This window comes from Pinus tabuliformis, chromosome 8 (genome assembly GCF_031772625.1).
Source record: "Pinus tabuliformis cultivar Carrire ecotype Pingquan chromosome 8, CPIR1, whole genome shotgun sequence".
In the NCBI taxonomy this organism is placed as follows: domain Eukaryota; kingdom Viridiplantae; phylum Streptophyta; class Pinopsida; order Pinales; family Pinaceae; genus Pinus; species Pinus tabuliformis.
The window spans coordinates 322,396,958-322,413,671 of NC_142294.1; positions in this window are offsets into that span (position 1 = coordinate 322,396,958).

Consider the following 16,714-nt stretch of genomic DNA (forward strand, 5'->3'; position numbering starts at 1 on the left):
GGGTGTGTGTGTGTAGAATTGGATGTTGCTGATCTAACAGTTCCTATCTAAGCTATTCTAATTCAAACTTTAATCTAATTCTATGCTATTGTAATCTAATAAAAACAACACATCTAATCTATGCTATCCCGGGATGTAATTCTTCTGTTATGCGATCTAAAGAGATTTCAAATAGAAACTGGTAATAAAGATCATTCAGCGATTATAAGAAAGGAAATCAATTAAGATGAACTATTTCGCATAAAAAGTTAGGCGAAACAGTTGTGAACAAAATATCGCATAATAAGCTATTCATACATTAAAGATAAATAAATAGCTACCACCGTACAAAAGTGTCAAATGGTAACTCAAGCATTCATGCAATAACATATAAACAACTAAAAACTGTATATCACTTTAACATATAAGCAAAAATGGTCAAGAGATAAAAGTACCATTTATGACTGGTCCTACTCATAAGCTTCAGGTAATAATGATTTATCTCTCCTTGCTCTAACATCTACTAAGAGTAGAGAAGTGCAACATCAGTAGCAAATATCAAATGCAAACATCAACAAATCTTGATCCATTCATTCACCAAAACCTCCTCTGAGGGTGCAAAAGTGCATGTTCTGAGGACAAGTTTTTGATAAATTTCTGGACCCTTCTCTAAATGCATGAGAAGGGTTTAAATACTACTATCTAAATAACTTAACTACACAGATTTAGGATATGGTTTAAATGACCGCCCTTTTTCTAAGCAAAACTATTTCTAAAAATTAAATCTAATATCTAACTATTTCTGCATTTGCTCCTTAATGTTGCGAGCATTCAATATTTGCCTGGTTAGAGCCAGCTGATTGTCTTTCGCTTTTGGTTGAGCTAAGCAAACAAAAACGGCAAGAGTGGGCACCATCTTTTCAACAAAAATAGAAGATATACTTGAGAATCATCTTCTGGCTATGTGGATTTACTGTGTATGCTCAGTAGTAATCCAAATTCCACTTGGTTAACCCTCAAATACCCTCTGCCTTTGCTTTCTTGCATTTTTTGGGCTTACGAGTGACTAAGCAGTTAGGGACTTTGATTTTTGAGCAATTTTCTCAGCGATGCACGATTAGGCGCTAATCGCGCATCAGAAACTGCCTCCGTTCTTTGATCCGGGCCTTTCTGGTGCATTTTTCGCCTTTAGCGCCTTTTCCTTCACCGGGTATAAGCTTCAAAATTTTGTAAACGTATTGCTTTCGTGAGCTTCTAACCTTGAGTGTTAAATCGCCTATTAATATTAGCATTGTTCAACTACTCATTCAACCATGGCTCTGACTGAAATATCTATAATGGATAGCTCAGCAGTGCTCTGGAATTTGCGGCTCTGTTGCATGCTGTATCTATTCATGAGGGCATTTCTTCTTTGTTTCTGAGTAGTGGAGTTTTACCCTTTTCCTTAATCGCTTCCTGCACATTGATTCATGTTGTTTCTATTTTTTGTTCTTGCAGTTCACACATGAGGAGAGAGTAAAGATAATAAAAATTGACAAGAAATCTCTGAGTTCTACGGATGTACAAAAGCATGCCACCTGACGTGAGCTAACTCTTCGAAAAACATAAAAGTGTCTTTCATTAACACATGGCGTATCATTCATTAATTTCCATTAAAGTGCGTATCCATTTTTTGGTTTATGGACAACTTTTCTTGAATGTTGAGCCGGGGAAAATTTGCGATGGACAATTTCTGCGATTCGCATCGCATCATCACAATATCACTTTATCGCATTTTCATCAAGATGTGTTATCACAGGGTTGCCGAATCGCGCTTAACACAAGATCACAGATCGTTGTATCGCGCAATCGCAAGATTGGAGATTGCACTGTCGCGTTATCGCAAGATCGCAGATTTGTTACAATCGTTAAATGGTTATGTGTTGTTTATGCGATATTGCGATATGCGATGTCGCATATCGGCCATCAGTGATTTTTTAAGGTTTTCGAATATGAGCATTTCTTAATGCATGTGATGTGATGGAATTCGTGTCGCACTCTAGTAGTTTACCATTTTACTCACAAGGAAATGTCCTATCTTCTTCGCGCGATGCGATGTTTTCTTAAGGAGTAAAATACATAAGCCTTAATTGAATTATTTGAATTTTTTACTAAGGGTCCCCACTTACCTAGTGTTATTGCTAATACTAAATAAGGAGGGGGGTTGTTGGTGGCCACAACACATCCCTAACTTGTTCTATATAAAACTCCATCCCTTATCCTACCCCTATCCTTTCCCACATGCACAACCATCTCCAATGGATATCGCTTGTTAGAAAATCTCAGAAAGGCTTTTCACATTGGTGAATCTCTACTGAAAAATCAAACCTTTGACTTGAAGACTTTTGAAGGCAAGGTATTAGAATGAAGAACAACCAGAAAGGGACTTGCAACATCAAGGAAACTACAGGTTGTAACATTTTCTTCATTATAATATAGTTAAATTTTTATTTTCCTCAAATCATTTTCTATTTGTTTGGAAATATTTCGTGTACACTTCATTTATCCTATATATAAGTTTTGATCAAATCATTTTTTGTATTATGTCCTTTGATGGTTTTTTTGTTTATGTTATTTGCATGTCTTTTCTTCAAGCATTGCAAAAAAGGTTGAAAGATACAACAAACAACTATTGAGTAAAACCTTTGTAAAATGGTATGTGGTCATAGCACTCTTATTTCCATTGATAAGTTGATTGAAATTAAATCTAGGGAATGTTTATTGTTCTTGTTTTTTTTGTTCTAGATATGGTTACCAAATCTATGGAGATCACTCTTCCATGCAAGAGTGGTTTATCTGTTAACATGCACACATAGGGAAAACCTAAGTTTGGAGTAAATTAGCCAATAAAACCCTTTAGAAACTAGTCCTTTTGACATCACCCCCTACTAGGTGAAGTATCTCCCAAGGCATTTATCAGGGACTACATGAACCTAGAAAATTATGCAGTGGTGAAGGGGATGTATGTTCTACACTTTTCATCAGTCCTTATCCAACACTTAGTCATTAAAAAAAATAATTAAGTATTCCCCTATTCTACGTAGTAAATGAACTATTCTTAATAGAAATATGACATAAAGAAAGTTCAAAATATGCTTTAAAAACTATTAAATAGAAACATCTCATCACGTTATGCTTGGACTTAAAGATTATCCCAAAATAAATTGTTATTGTTGCTATGAATTTTGCATTGCATTCCAATGGTTGTAGTCCAGTAGTCTAATAGATCCTCTGTTATAACATGATATCATTACAAAACATCTGACGACATCATCAAAGAACACTGGTATATATGTGCGCTTTTCTCTCTATGTATTTCTAAACATAAAAGATGACCCTCTATTAGCTCATTAATTTTTTCTATTTATAGTTTTACATTAGTGTTACAGATCCATTTGGGCACATCACTCCCATCATTTAGGTCAGCACCATTAGGGTTCATCAAACCCTAATTATGTTGCTACATGCCCTAGACAAGTCATCTCTTTGAATGCCTCCTTCCATGAGAGTTCCTTGGGCTGAAACGCTCTAGAATTGCCCGCTTAAGGGACTAACACAGTCTTGGACAGGGGTAAGTGTGCTTCAGTGTAGGTAGGCCCATGTCAGGGTTCTCTGCAGAGCACCTAGGCCCACTTTGACCTGCGCTGGGTGAGATTGAGCTAAATTCACATAGGGTTCTGGGATTATTCTTATCTTCTAGAGCAATCTAGAAGTTTCCCACACTTATCATCTCCTATGAGCTCGAAATTAGATAGTGAATGAGTTAAGTAACCTCCTCTCCTCTCATCCCTTCCTCCATGGAAACTAACTCTAAGTCTGGAAGGCCATTTGATACCCTCATTTATGACAAAACCTCCTCCATTTGCTTATAAATTGAGCACTCATCTAAGTGATTAGGGGCTGGATTTTGAGACTTTGTAAGCAGATATTGTTGGAGTGAGAATTGAGATTGTAAGAGAGTGTTGTTATGCTACCAGAGTGTTGTGTTTTTAATGTGATGTTGGTTGGAACCCAAGCTAGAAGAGTGACAATGGATCGGACTTCATGGTTGTAATTCTTCCTTCTACTTAGTAAAGTTGTTTACACCTTTTTCCATATGCTTATCTTGATATATGATGTTTATATGTGTGAATGTATCGAATTCCATTTACTTGTATTCGATAAATCTCTTGCTTTGATTGGTTCTCTGTCTTCTATTTATGCTTACAGGTAATTTTTGAGCGAGTTAAGTTCGAGAAGGAGTGACGGGAGTCAAATAAAGGAGAGAAAAGGAAAGTGAAAGAACAAGTAGGTCCTTTGAATATCTTTATATTATATATCGTTTATAGAAAAGGACAAGTACTTTAAATCTATTGTTCTAGGTATAGCTACCTACCTAGGGAATTAGTATTTATCTGTAGATACCAAATTCCTCATAACAAATTGGCGACTCCTCTAGGTAACGATCATCGTTCCAGGTAGTTTATCCACATCCTAGGACACCCTAGTAGACTTCACTTGCCTTCATTGATCTTATTTCAACCTTTTGAAGGTTTTTTGGTCAAAATTTGCACTAGAATGCCTACTTTAGGAATGTGCTGGAATCAGTGCACCCTTGTCTTAGAGACAATGTGTTGATTCATGCACCCTTGGCTTAGAGACATTGCATTTCAATGCAATGTCTCCCATTCAAACCTGCGCTAATCCACCTTAGGTCAAATTTGCAACTTTGGATTGGGCTTTTTCCAAAATTTCCTTGTGTTTCTACTTGTTAAATGATCAATGAATGTTATGTCTCTGAAATCAACATTGTACTTCCTTTGCTAGCACTACTTTGGCTTTGGTTGATTAATGTTTCTTAAATGATTTCCTTGTCATTATTGATTCACTGTTAAAGTTAGATTATAGACGATTAACCTTTTTTCAAAAGAAAGTGTTGTAAAAGTCTTCATTTCTTTCAAAAAGAAACTGTTGTAAAGTCTTCGTTCTTGCAAAAAGATTGATTGATTGTATGTGCATTAGTTTCCTTTTTTCATTTCAACGTTAATGGATTTGATAAGAAAAACTTGCATTGTGCATATTGTAGTTTGTGAATGCTTGATAGGAATAGTTAGGGAAATTGCATTAGATGCGCTCTTTGCTCTTTGTCAAGGATCTGATTGCTCTATCCCTATCTAGCTAAGGTTTTCATTGTTCGAATTGAATGAAAAGAATGTTTATCATAATAGTTTCATTCTAGGAATTGTAAATATACATCATGCAGTGAACTTTGAAAGGCAAATTCTAAAGAAGATCAACTTAAAATTCATCTGCATTAACCTAATGGAGCATTGTAACTTAAGCATAACATTTAGAGTTTCTGGGCTAGAGATGTGTTATGGCTTCATAAAACATAGCAGCTATCGCTAACTTGTCTACGATACATCCCGAGTGTGATACCTCATTCGACATATGTGAGTATACCGTAGCTCGTCCATGTACCTTTGGGTATATAGGGTGTTGTTACAGTGCATAAAGTATATGGGAATTCTCTCACATGCGATTTTGCATTAGACAACCCTAATACGGATTAGGCCTCCACGTACTTTCAGCTATATATGGGAGGACAAAACTAGGTTACTATCCATCCTTAGGTAATTGAGTCGGCCGCCTTGTACACTATGATACACCGAACACAACATTCGGGGAGATGGCTTGCCCATACTTCTCGGTTCGCCGGGAGTTATTCTACAGTTCACAGTTGTTATAGAAATTTTTGTGCCTTACAGCATGAAGCATGAAATGTCCATAATCTAAGGGATCCAAAGTCCCTAAACATGTTGTTCCTACCCCTATAGGAACAAGGTCAGCAAACCACAGCACTGAATAACAGTTCTCCACCTGAAAACACTAAAAAACAAGGCAATTCTGGATCATGTCAACTGCTCCACTGAGCATCTGCACTGAATGTCAACTGCTCCACTGTCTACCTGCGTTGAATGTCAACTGCAAAGAAGGCTACCTGCACTGGGCGAGTTTGGACATGTGGCACAGTCATTCCTCAAGGTGTCAATGCTCAGGAAGCTTCCAAAATGACACTTGGATCAAGGAATTCGAATGGTGATGAGTAAGAGGGTCTAGATCTCCAAGTGGAAGCAAGAACCTCCAAGTGGACTCAAGAACTGAAGAATAACTGAAGTGAGAGAGGACACTAGTCAGCTTCATGCCAGTCTCAAGCTGACTCATCCTTTCTCCAAAACTCCTATATATATATATCTCTCTCATGAGGTCTAGGGAGGCTGGAATCTTGTGAATGTAAAGAATTGCTGTTGGTTTGAGTTTAGAACTATTGGGTGCTTTGCTTTGAAGGAGGTGAAGAGGAGATTTCTTTCTGCTGGGAAGGTGATGCTGGATTGGGCCTCTTATGGTTGTATCACTTCCTGAACTTTACTTCTTCCATTAATAAAGCATTTGAGGTTCTTCTATATGCATGTGTCTCAATGATGTATTGTTATACTTGTGTATTTGATTTATTCTAATCCTTGAATCAATTATGAATGTATGCTTCTTGTAGTTTCCCTCTCTTCCCATTTTGCAGGATCTTGGTGTAGCTAGGCCAGTGAAAGAGCAAGGAGCTGGGAGCAAGCAGCAAGGAGAGAAGATTGGATCAACCATTAGCGAAAGACATCGGTTAGTGGATCTCTTTCTCCCTTATTTTACTTTCATAAAGAAGAAATCTTAGATAGCTTTGCTTTGATTGTTGCTGAGGTACTATCACCCTTAGAGTGGGATAGGGTCATTCCGTATTGGATAATTTTCCCAACAACAAATTGGCGACTCCGCTGGGGATCGTATCTTGTTGGTTATTTGTGTTTTTGCTATTCATTTCCTAAACACTGGGAGTACCGAATCAAACTGCATTTGAATCTTTCAAATGCAAAGTAGAAGGCAACTACTCTAGCTCAGTTTCTGGGCATGTTTATGATTTGAAGAGATGATCCACAAGGAATCTGAACAACTCTAGTTGATAGATTTTCATCCTCCTTTTCATCCTTTAGTGTGTACTAGATTGATAGCATTGATTTGGCCAAAAACTGTTGATTTTTGAGCAATCTGTAACCCGGAAACCAAGAGAAATGAGAGTTTCTCTCTTCATTGCAGGCACTGTGAAGGCAATCTGCATTTCATCGCAGGTCCCGAAGGGGCTACCTGCGTTGAATGTCAAACTGACAGTGTTCTACCTGCGCTGAACCAGTTAGGCCTTGTGCAACTGGGGTTCCTTGCTTTCTGTTGCCCTGTTTTCATCCTTGTTTTTGCAGCCTGTTATCAGTCAATGTACCTATCTAAAACCACCTTTCTTTGCCACTATTCCACCTCGGTTGTATAAAGAAACTGTATTTGTTTTTTGTGTATTTCTTACATCATTTGCAGTTTCCCATAACGAAAGTGAACTAGTCTTGTTGTGACCTCTTAGATCTAGACCTGTGATAAGTGTTGTTCTGATCTTAAGAGTTAGTTTGTTTGCTGTTCATAGCTGATTAAGCTTTTGCTTTCATCATATGGTTTGAATTTATGTATTTCTAGTGTTGAAACAAGTAAATCTTAAGGTGTCTTTTGATTTTGGACAAAAGCTTGTTTACTTTCACTTGAAATTGAATTCAAAGTTATACAACAACTTTCTTTTTGTAGTACATCAACATTAAGAAAGAGAAAATAAATACTTGCATTGTGCATGTGCATTTTGGCAGCTTGCATGTTGATTTAGGAAAAAATGCATTAGTGTGTGCTCTATGATCTGTGTGAAAAGATGATGTCTTTCTTTTCCCTCAGTAGTTAAGATTTTCATAAGTTGAAAAGATTGAAAAAGCTTGCTTCTCATCTTTAGACTGCATTTAGGAGTTGTACCATACATCTCGTGGTGATCCATAAAGGAAAACTGCTAAACAAGATCAACCTAAAATAAATTGAATTTACATAACAACGCTTTGAAACATAACACAAACACATAGAGGTCTAAGCTAGAGACGTGTTCCGGCGTCGTTAAACGTGATATCTTAGCGTTGAGTGGTTGGGTGATTCCTCCACGGTGAAGCGATAAGTATCAATACGGACTTGTGCTCCCACGTACCATCGCGTATATATTGGGAAACCCCTATAGGAACAAAGCCTTTATCCATAGGAAGCCGTGTCGGCCGCCCTACTGATCGCAATGCAGTGAACACAACATTCACGAAGATCGACCATCCGTACCATAAAACGTATTCTGTGGTTTTGCAAAAAGTTTAGCACACCCTCTGCCTAGAACTCCAGAGTAGTTTCTTTTGGCCTTTTTCAAACTCTATAACTGAAAAATTCCATCTAAGCATTTGTCACTTCGGGCTCGTTAAAACATCGAAGGAGACTAGAGTCATCTTTAGCTTTTTCTCGACTCTTAAAAAGTGAAAAAGCAAGTTGTATCTAAAGCGTCGTTATAAAATTTATTTTAAACGGAACATAATCACCTCCTATTCCTGCGTTGATCTGTAGGTTGAGAACATGGAACGCCCCAACCAAGGAATTCCCCATGATGGAAATCCTAGTCCTTTCTCCTCTTGGGGAGAAGTTGGTGTGCCCCACATGGCCACATTGTCGCTTCCAGGACTGACAATTGGCCTGCCAATTTGGCTATTCTCAACCAATGTAGTTCAGAACACCATGGTTCCTGAACAGTCGAGTCAACAGTTAGATCAGTCTAGAGCTTCCCACCAGCCTTCTACTTCCTATAACTCTTCCTCCAATCCTTCATCTTCGCAAGGTAGAGACGGCAAAAGCCAAGCTCCCATGGAGAAGAAGGAGAAGAAGAAGAAGGAGCCTAAGGCGCCTGGGGGCAAGCAAAAGACATCTGACAAAAATCCACACACAGCACAGACCGGGCCTAAATCGCCATGTGTCATATGTAGAGGAGACCACTTCCATAGAGATTGTCCCTGTATTCCCCGGATACTAAGGGACTGGTCCCCTCGTTTGCACAATTCGGGAGCATCAACCTCTAATAGCCATGTTGAATGCCTACCGTCAACCAGCGAAAGTGAAGGTTCAAGACAAAGAGGGGGAGCAAGATCCCCCTGTAGACTGTGTGAAGGCAATCACGCTATCCACCGTTGTCCCTTCTTAGACGAAGCGAAGAGAGTTTTGGAAGATCGTCTGGTTTCACCGTTGAGACTTCCTCCTGGATACAAAAAACTCGTGCCAAGTCCTTTGTTGGTTGAGAATACAGCGGGCCCGCTCAAGTGGTCAGCTGAAGCGTCAGTCATTGAAAATGAACCTACTGAATCTAGACCGGACGAAAGTCCAAAGGTCGAAACGGCAGTTGACCCGGTTCTCCCTTCAGAAGATTCATCTTCAAATGACACCGTCACTGAAGATTCATCTTCAAATGACACCCTCACTGAAGAGAATAAGGATGACACCATCCAGATTCTTTTCATCAACACAGACTCTGATGAGCGTCAGGGCAATGCGCCCATTCCTTTATCGCAGGAAGGAACATCGTCAGGGTCATACCCGACCGTGTATTCGGTCCCACCACCAAGCAACCTGGTTGTGTCCTTTGATTGGAACCAACTAGGCAGACCCCGGTTGCCAGCCAGTATACCATTCAGAATCATGGTCCAAATATACAAAATGGTAATGGTTGGAACTATCATTGATGAAGGGGCATCTGTGAGTATCCTTTCCTCTATTGCTTGGAAAGAACTGGGTTCCCCGGCGCTTTTGCCTGAGATAAGAAATCTCTCGGGTTTCGATAAAGGAACCAGTCGACCATTAGGGATCCTCCCCAATGTGCTTATTACATTGAAAGGGAAGGTCGTTCAAATGAACGTGATGGTCGTTCAAGGACCCTTGGATTTTAACCTACTCCTTGGACGAGACTATATATATTGCATGCGAGCAATAGTCTCCTCACTCTTTAGAGTAATGTGTTTTCCACACGAAGGAAGAATGGTCAAGCTCGTAGACCAACTTTCATTTCCGGGATCACGCATCGCAAATAGTCACATACCAACCCTGAATGGTCTATTCAATCAAGAAATGTCTCCACCCCCAGTCCTCCTTCCCGATGAGTGCGAGTGATTCGGAAAGATGGGACTGGAACCCAGGGGGCATGCATCCTGGTATGCTTTAGGCAGAGAAAACCTTGGGTATAAGGTAGAAGTTCCGCGAGAGAATATGACTAGTCCGTACCCTGTCCGTGGATAGAAGAGGGGTTGTTCTGGAATAAGATTCTTTTGTCAAAGTTATGTGTTTGACAAAGGTCATTCACCCTTGTCTATTTCGGTAGGCATTGCCGAGGAAGTGTTCAGTTTGAAAGATTAACAGAACAATCTTTGGGTAGCCTGAAAGAGGTAAGCCTCACCCTTTAAAACAAATGTTTTGACGGATAAGTAGGGGCAGCCTTGAAATTGTATTTTATACCTGGGGGCATGCAAACCTTTTGGAGTGCAAGCTAAGAGCGGTTATTTATCTATTTTTTGGGTTAGCCGTTTCCGAACTTGCATAAAGAAAGGATATGGAGTAAAGCTTAGTGAAGATGAAACTCCTTAAAAAATAGAGATCTCACAGGGGACATTTCTTATCTTATGACTGGTATAACGAGCAGTTTTAGCATAAAGTTCATGCTCATTAAAAAATAAACGCAAGATCCGAGCAGTTTTAACGCGGCCTTCATGCTCGTTAAAAAATAAATAAAAGCAGTGAGAAATGTTTCCTCCAGAGTTTAAGCTCATTTTTATCTAAAAAATGAACCTATCCCGGTAAATAACCGTTGCGATCATAAATTTATCAGCCATAAAAAGCCCATGGTCGTATGTGCACCTACCGCCTTCACTTTTCATTTGGCCGATCGTTCACCTCCATATGATTGTTTACCCATTTTGAGGAACAGCTGCGAAGAGTGATTTCACCTAGCCATCCTTGTGACACTGCCGTGATTGGAAAATTCCAACCTGTACCTGGAATCAGTTGCTATCCTTGTTTATCACTCGTTCCTCAAAAGACGAGTCTTCTTTGAGCTCTTTTCAACTGACTCGTAAAATATGAAAAGTTTGCCGAGTTTTGGCCTTCCAGCTCGTTAAAGGACCGGAAGAGCTATCCCTCCTCTAGATTTTAATCTTTTTGGACCTGAGGGATTATTGCACAAAAAGGTCGAGCGCTTGTTTTATTCGGCTCGTTAAAGTTATCGAAAATTCATCCCTTTTGTATTGTTTTATACTTTTTCGGACTTAAGGGATTAGATGATGAAAAAGGAATTGTGGAGTTAACTTTATGTACCTTTTCAGACTCTCTAAAAATGAAAAGGACCGAGTTTTCCTTGTCGTTAGACTCATTAAAATGATTAAATAGCGACAAACTTGTCTTTAGACGAGAACGAGTTTCCCTATCGCTAGGCTCGTTAAAACATAGCGATGGGCTTGCCCGAAGGGCAGGTTATAGAACAAGCATATGTTATCCTCCTCAAGCTTGACAAAAATAAAGAGGTACTGGTCAGAAATGACTGGGGAAAAATTAGGAGAACCTCAAAGCTTTAATGGTAGCAAGTCGCTCTTGAACATGACACTTTTCCTCCGTATCACATCGGGTTGGGTTGTTTCATTCACCGGTCTCATCACCATGGTCTCGCCAAACCATCCACATTTGGGGTAATGCTACCGATCCATCGCATCGGTGTCGTTATATGTTCAAGAGATGTTGTTCAGAAAGAGTCAACCGTGTCCCATCCACTACCATACATCATCTTTCATCCTTTCATGACCGCCACCCTGAATCATATTTCACAGATTGTTTTCACCTCCATTAAAATCATTAGCTCCGTTCCGTGTCACTGATGTGGGATTCATTAAGGCCCTCCTTTGACGGATCGCTCCTTGTCGACATCAGCTCATTATCCAAGGAGTTGATCTAGGAACAACCCCCTCAGTACTTTGAAGCTTGCATGCCTCAATGGCAAGTTTCTCACTTCCGGCGACAGGTATACATCAATGACCTTCGACCAGAAGATTTTGCGTGGTGTTCGACGCCAAGTCCTTTATTCACACCACGTGAATTGTACTGCAGTACCTTGAGGATCATTATCATTATCGGTGATTCCTCTCGCGCTTGTTAACGGTTTACATCATTGACCGGTAATCAAGCGATGTCTTTCCATGTTCGACTTCAGCGCAATTCTCTCATGGATCGACTTGTACTTAGAGTGAAGATCGAACGAGTTTGAAGACCCCGGATCTAGTTTCATCCATCCGGGCTGCGATATATATTCAGGAAATAAAGACATTGACATGTGCAGCAGATGATCATCCTACTCAAAGGATGATAATTTCAGCAGAGAATTATCAGTCTACCATCAGACGATCGTATGTTCTATGTAAAAAAAAAATGTATTTATAAAGCTGAGCATGGGAATGCCCGCCTCAGCTAGATCATGAAAGAAGTATGAAAAATAATGTATTGTATTGTATCTTATTACAGGTCACCTCTCAGCGATTGAATGAACTTCGGATCCTCCTGATAAAGCATTTCACCCGATAAACGACCTCATACTTTAGGGGGCAACTGGTATAGACATTTTTGTGCCTTACAGCATGAAGCATGAAATGTCCATAATCTAAGGGATCCAAAGTCCCTAAACATGTTGTTCCTACCCCTAGAGGAACAAGGTCAGCAAACCACAACACTGAATAACAGTTCTCCACCTGAAAACACTCAAAAACAAGGCAATTCTGGATCATGTCAACGGCTCCACTGAGCATCTGCACTGAATGTCAACTGCTCCACTGTCTACCTGCATTGAATGTCAACTGCAAAGAAGGCTACTTGCGCTGGGCGAGTTTGGACATGTGGCACAGTCATTCCTCAAGGTGTCAATGCTCAGGAAGCTTCCAAAATGACAATTGGATCAAGGAATTCGATTGGTGATGAGTAAGAGGGTCCAGATCTCCAAGTGGAAGCAAGAACCTCCATGTTGACTCAAGAACTGAAGAATAACTGAAGTGAGAGAGGACACTGGTCAGCTTCATGCCAGTCTCAAGCTGACTCATCCTTTCTCCAAACCTCATATATATAGATCTCTCTCATGAGGTCTAGGGAGGCTGGAATCTTGTGAATGTAAAGAATTTCTGTTGGTTTGAGTTTAGAAATATTGGGTGATTTGCTTTGAAGGAGGTGAAGAGGAGATTTCTTTTTGCTGGGAAGGTGATGCTGGATTGGGCCTCTTATGGTTGTATCACTTCCTGAACTTTACTTCTTCCATTAATAAAGCATTTGAGGTTCTTCTATATGCATGTGTCTCAATGATGTATTGTTACACTTGTGTATTTGATTTATTCTAATCCTTGAGTCAATTATGAATGTATGCTTCTTGTAGTTTCCCTCTCTTGCCATTTTGCAGGATCTTGGTGTAGCTGGGCCAGTGAAAGATCAAGGAGCTGGGAGCAAGCAGCAAGGAGAGAAGATTGGATAAACCATTAGCGAAAGACATCGGTTAGTGTATCTCTTTCTCCCTTATTTTACTTTCATAAAGAAGAAATCTTAGATAGCTTTGCTTTGATTGTTGCTGAGGTACTATCACCCTTAGAGTGGGATAGGGTCATTCCGTATTGGATACCTTTCCCAACAACAACAGTTACTTGGTAATCCTTTTGCCTAGATCATCCCACTTTTGTTTTGTTGTTTTGATTAAAATAAATTTAATTGACCGTAGATAACATCCTCCACACTCACTCCTTAGTTTATCTTAGGTTGAGACATATGGCAACAAATACGGAGTCCACCGGTCAAGGAATTCCTTTTGATGGGAATCATAGTCCTTAGTCCTTTTGCCAATATGGTTTTTTCAACCTCGTTTGTTCAAATTGTTGTGATTTCTCCGCAATCTAGTACTCCTCCATCTAGACAAAATCAATCTCTAGTTGATCCTAAAGTTGAACCTTTCCCTTCTTCCTTTGTTGTTTCTTCCTCCCCTTCTTCCTCTTCACCTAGTTAAAGTATTGGTACTAGTAACCAGGTGGATAAGAAGAAGAAGAAAGGAAAAAACAAGAAGAAGAAGAAAATTCAGTAGGGGGCAACCAAGCAACCATTGCTTTGAATGCATCTTCTGATGAGAAACCATCTGATAAGCCTCACAAAGTTCGATATCCATGCAAACTTTGTATAGGAAACCATATTCATCGAAATTGTCCACATATTCCTCAGATCTAAGAAGAATGGTCTTCTTGTTCACATCATCCTGTGTCGTCAACTTCTGGAGATCATGCTAGTGACAAACCATGAACTAGTGGTAGTAAAGTTCATGGAAAGAAGGGTAAAGTTAAATTTCCATGTAGGTTATGTGAAGGGAATCACCCCATTAACCTTTTTCCCTATCTGGATGAAGCCATAAAAGTGCTGGATAAGCATCCTAGTTCACCACAGCGACTTCCATCCAGTTACAGGAAACTATCCCTTAATCCTTCACTAGTTGATAAAGTGACTGACCCAAATCAACTGTCAGTCAAACCCACTCTCTCTGAATGTGAATCACATGAGTCTATACGTAACCAATCACAGGTCAAGGAAACAGTTGACCTGATTTCACCTTCAGTTAATTGTACCTTTCCCAAAGAGAGTGAATACGATACCACTCAGGTTCTTTTCGTTTCTTTAGATTCCAATAAGCTTGGGGGCAATACTGATGTTCCATCAGGAGAGGAGGAAAATCCTCCAGCTCTCGTAACTCAAGAGGTTAATTCTCTCGTTCTTATGGTACCCCCTCCAAGTAGTCTGTTCACTTCCTTTTATTCGAACTGACTGGTAGGATGTTGTCTTCCTTTTTATGTGCCTTTCTAAATCATAGTACAGGTTTGTAATATGATTGTGTCTGGCACTATTATAGATGAAGGTGCATCTATGAGTATCCTTTCCTCCAATGCTTGGAAAGTGCTCGGTTTGCTGCCACTTGTGCTTTTTACCCAAAATCTGTTGCTTTTTAATAGAGGAATCAATTGACCATTAGGGATGCTTCCTCAGTTGCCTATTAGTTTGGGAGGAAAAAATGTTTATCTCAATGTGATGGTGGCCCCAGGGCCTTTAGATTACAATTTACTTCTTGGGAGCGACTATGTTTATGACATGGGAGCTATTGTTTCAACACTCTTTCAATTGATGTGTTTCCCCTTATGAAGGTAGAATTGTCACTGTTGACTAGCTTTCATTTCCCGGTCCAAATATGGATTCTAGTCAACCATCTTCCCTAAATTGTCCTTTTGTCCCGATGGTATCTTTCCCGCCATGGGTCAATTATGTGGAAACCCATTCCATGCCTACATCAACTGACGATCAATTTCATGATGTTGTACATTATGTACTGGGGGCATTGGAATGATATCTCTCCTTCCAGAGCATTGTTCTCCCATCTGATGAGAACCTCTTGGAAGTCATGACCACTTATGGGATGTGATCAAGAATCCGAGGATAGTTGTTTTACTGTGTCAACCTCATTAAAAAATGAAACAGATATGAGGATAGTTTCTTTCCTTGTGTAAACCTCATTAAAAAATGAAACAAAGGGCATGAGTATAGTTCCTGGTCTTGTGTCAACCTTGTTAAAAAATGAAACAAAGAGTATCAGCATAGTTCCTTGTCTTGTGTCAAGTTCGTTAAAAATTGAAACAAGGAATATGAGCATAGTTCCTTGTCTTGTGTCAAGCTCATTAAAAAATCAAACAAGGAATCTAAGAATAGTTCCTTGTCTTGTGTCAAGCTCATTAAAAAATGAAACACGGTTCCCTAGAGCAAAGTTCCAATTTGAGTCTTTGATTAGATCTCGTAAAATCCCAGTCGAGTCTTTAACTTGATCTCATAAATGAACCTTCATTCCATCCACCTAATAGCCACGAGTAGTCTACTTAGGTGAATGTAATGAAGCTTGGGGGGAATGCACCTAGAATCAAGTCATCATGCTAGGGGCATGTAAACCAATGTCAAGCATAGTTTTTTGTTTCAAGCTTGTGTAAACATGAAACCAAATCCAAGAATAGTTCCCTATGGTTCAAGCTTGTGTAAAAATGAACCCATCTCCATTTTAACCATCGTGATTGCCATTAGCCTCTTCTGTGAGATGAGCCATGGTTTTTATCCTTCCATCATCACTATCTGCTTGACAGATCATACGCTTTCACTTGGTTACGTTACCTTTTTTGAGGAATAGTTGCAATGAGTGGTCTTATTAGCCAGCCTCTTCACATAAATCAACATGTTTTGAGAAGTTCCAACATCAATGGAACCGGTTGCTATCCTAGACACCACTCATTCGTCAAAGTGGATTCCTCTTTAATCTCTTTTCAGACTCTCAAAATATGAAAAGATTGTCAAGCGCTTGTCCTTTTCAGCTCGTTAACGGATTGTAAACAACATCTACTCAGTATAAGTTTAACACTTTTCCGAACTGAGATAGTTTATTTACGAAAAAAGGAATACGTTGATCAAACATGGTCAATAGGTTCTCTCTTGTATTATTTTATGCCTTTTCGGACTTGAGAGACAAATATATGAGAAGGGCGAGTTATCATTGTCGTTAGACTCGTTAAAACGTCAAATAGTGACAAACTTGTCCATCATGACAAGACCGAGTTTCACCTTCGCTAGACGTGTTAAAACATCACATAGAGATGGATTCACCTAAATTGTGGAATTATACAACAAGCATATTTTATCCTCCTCAAGCTTG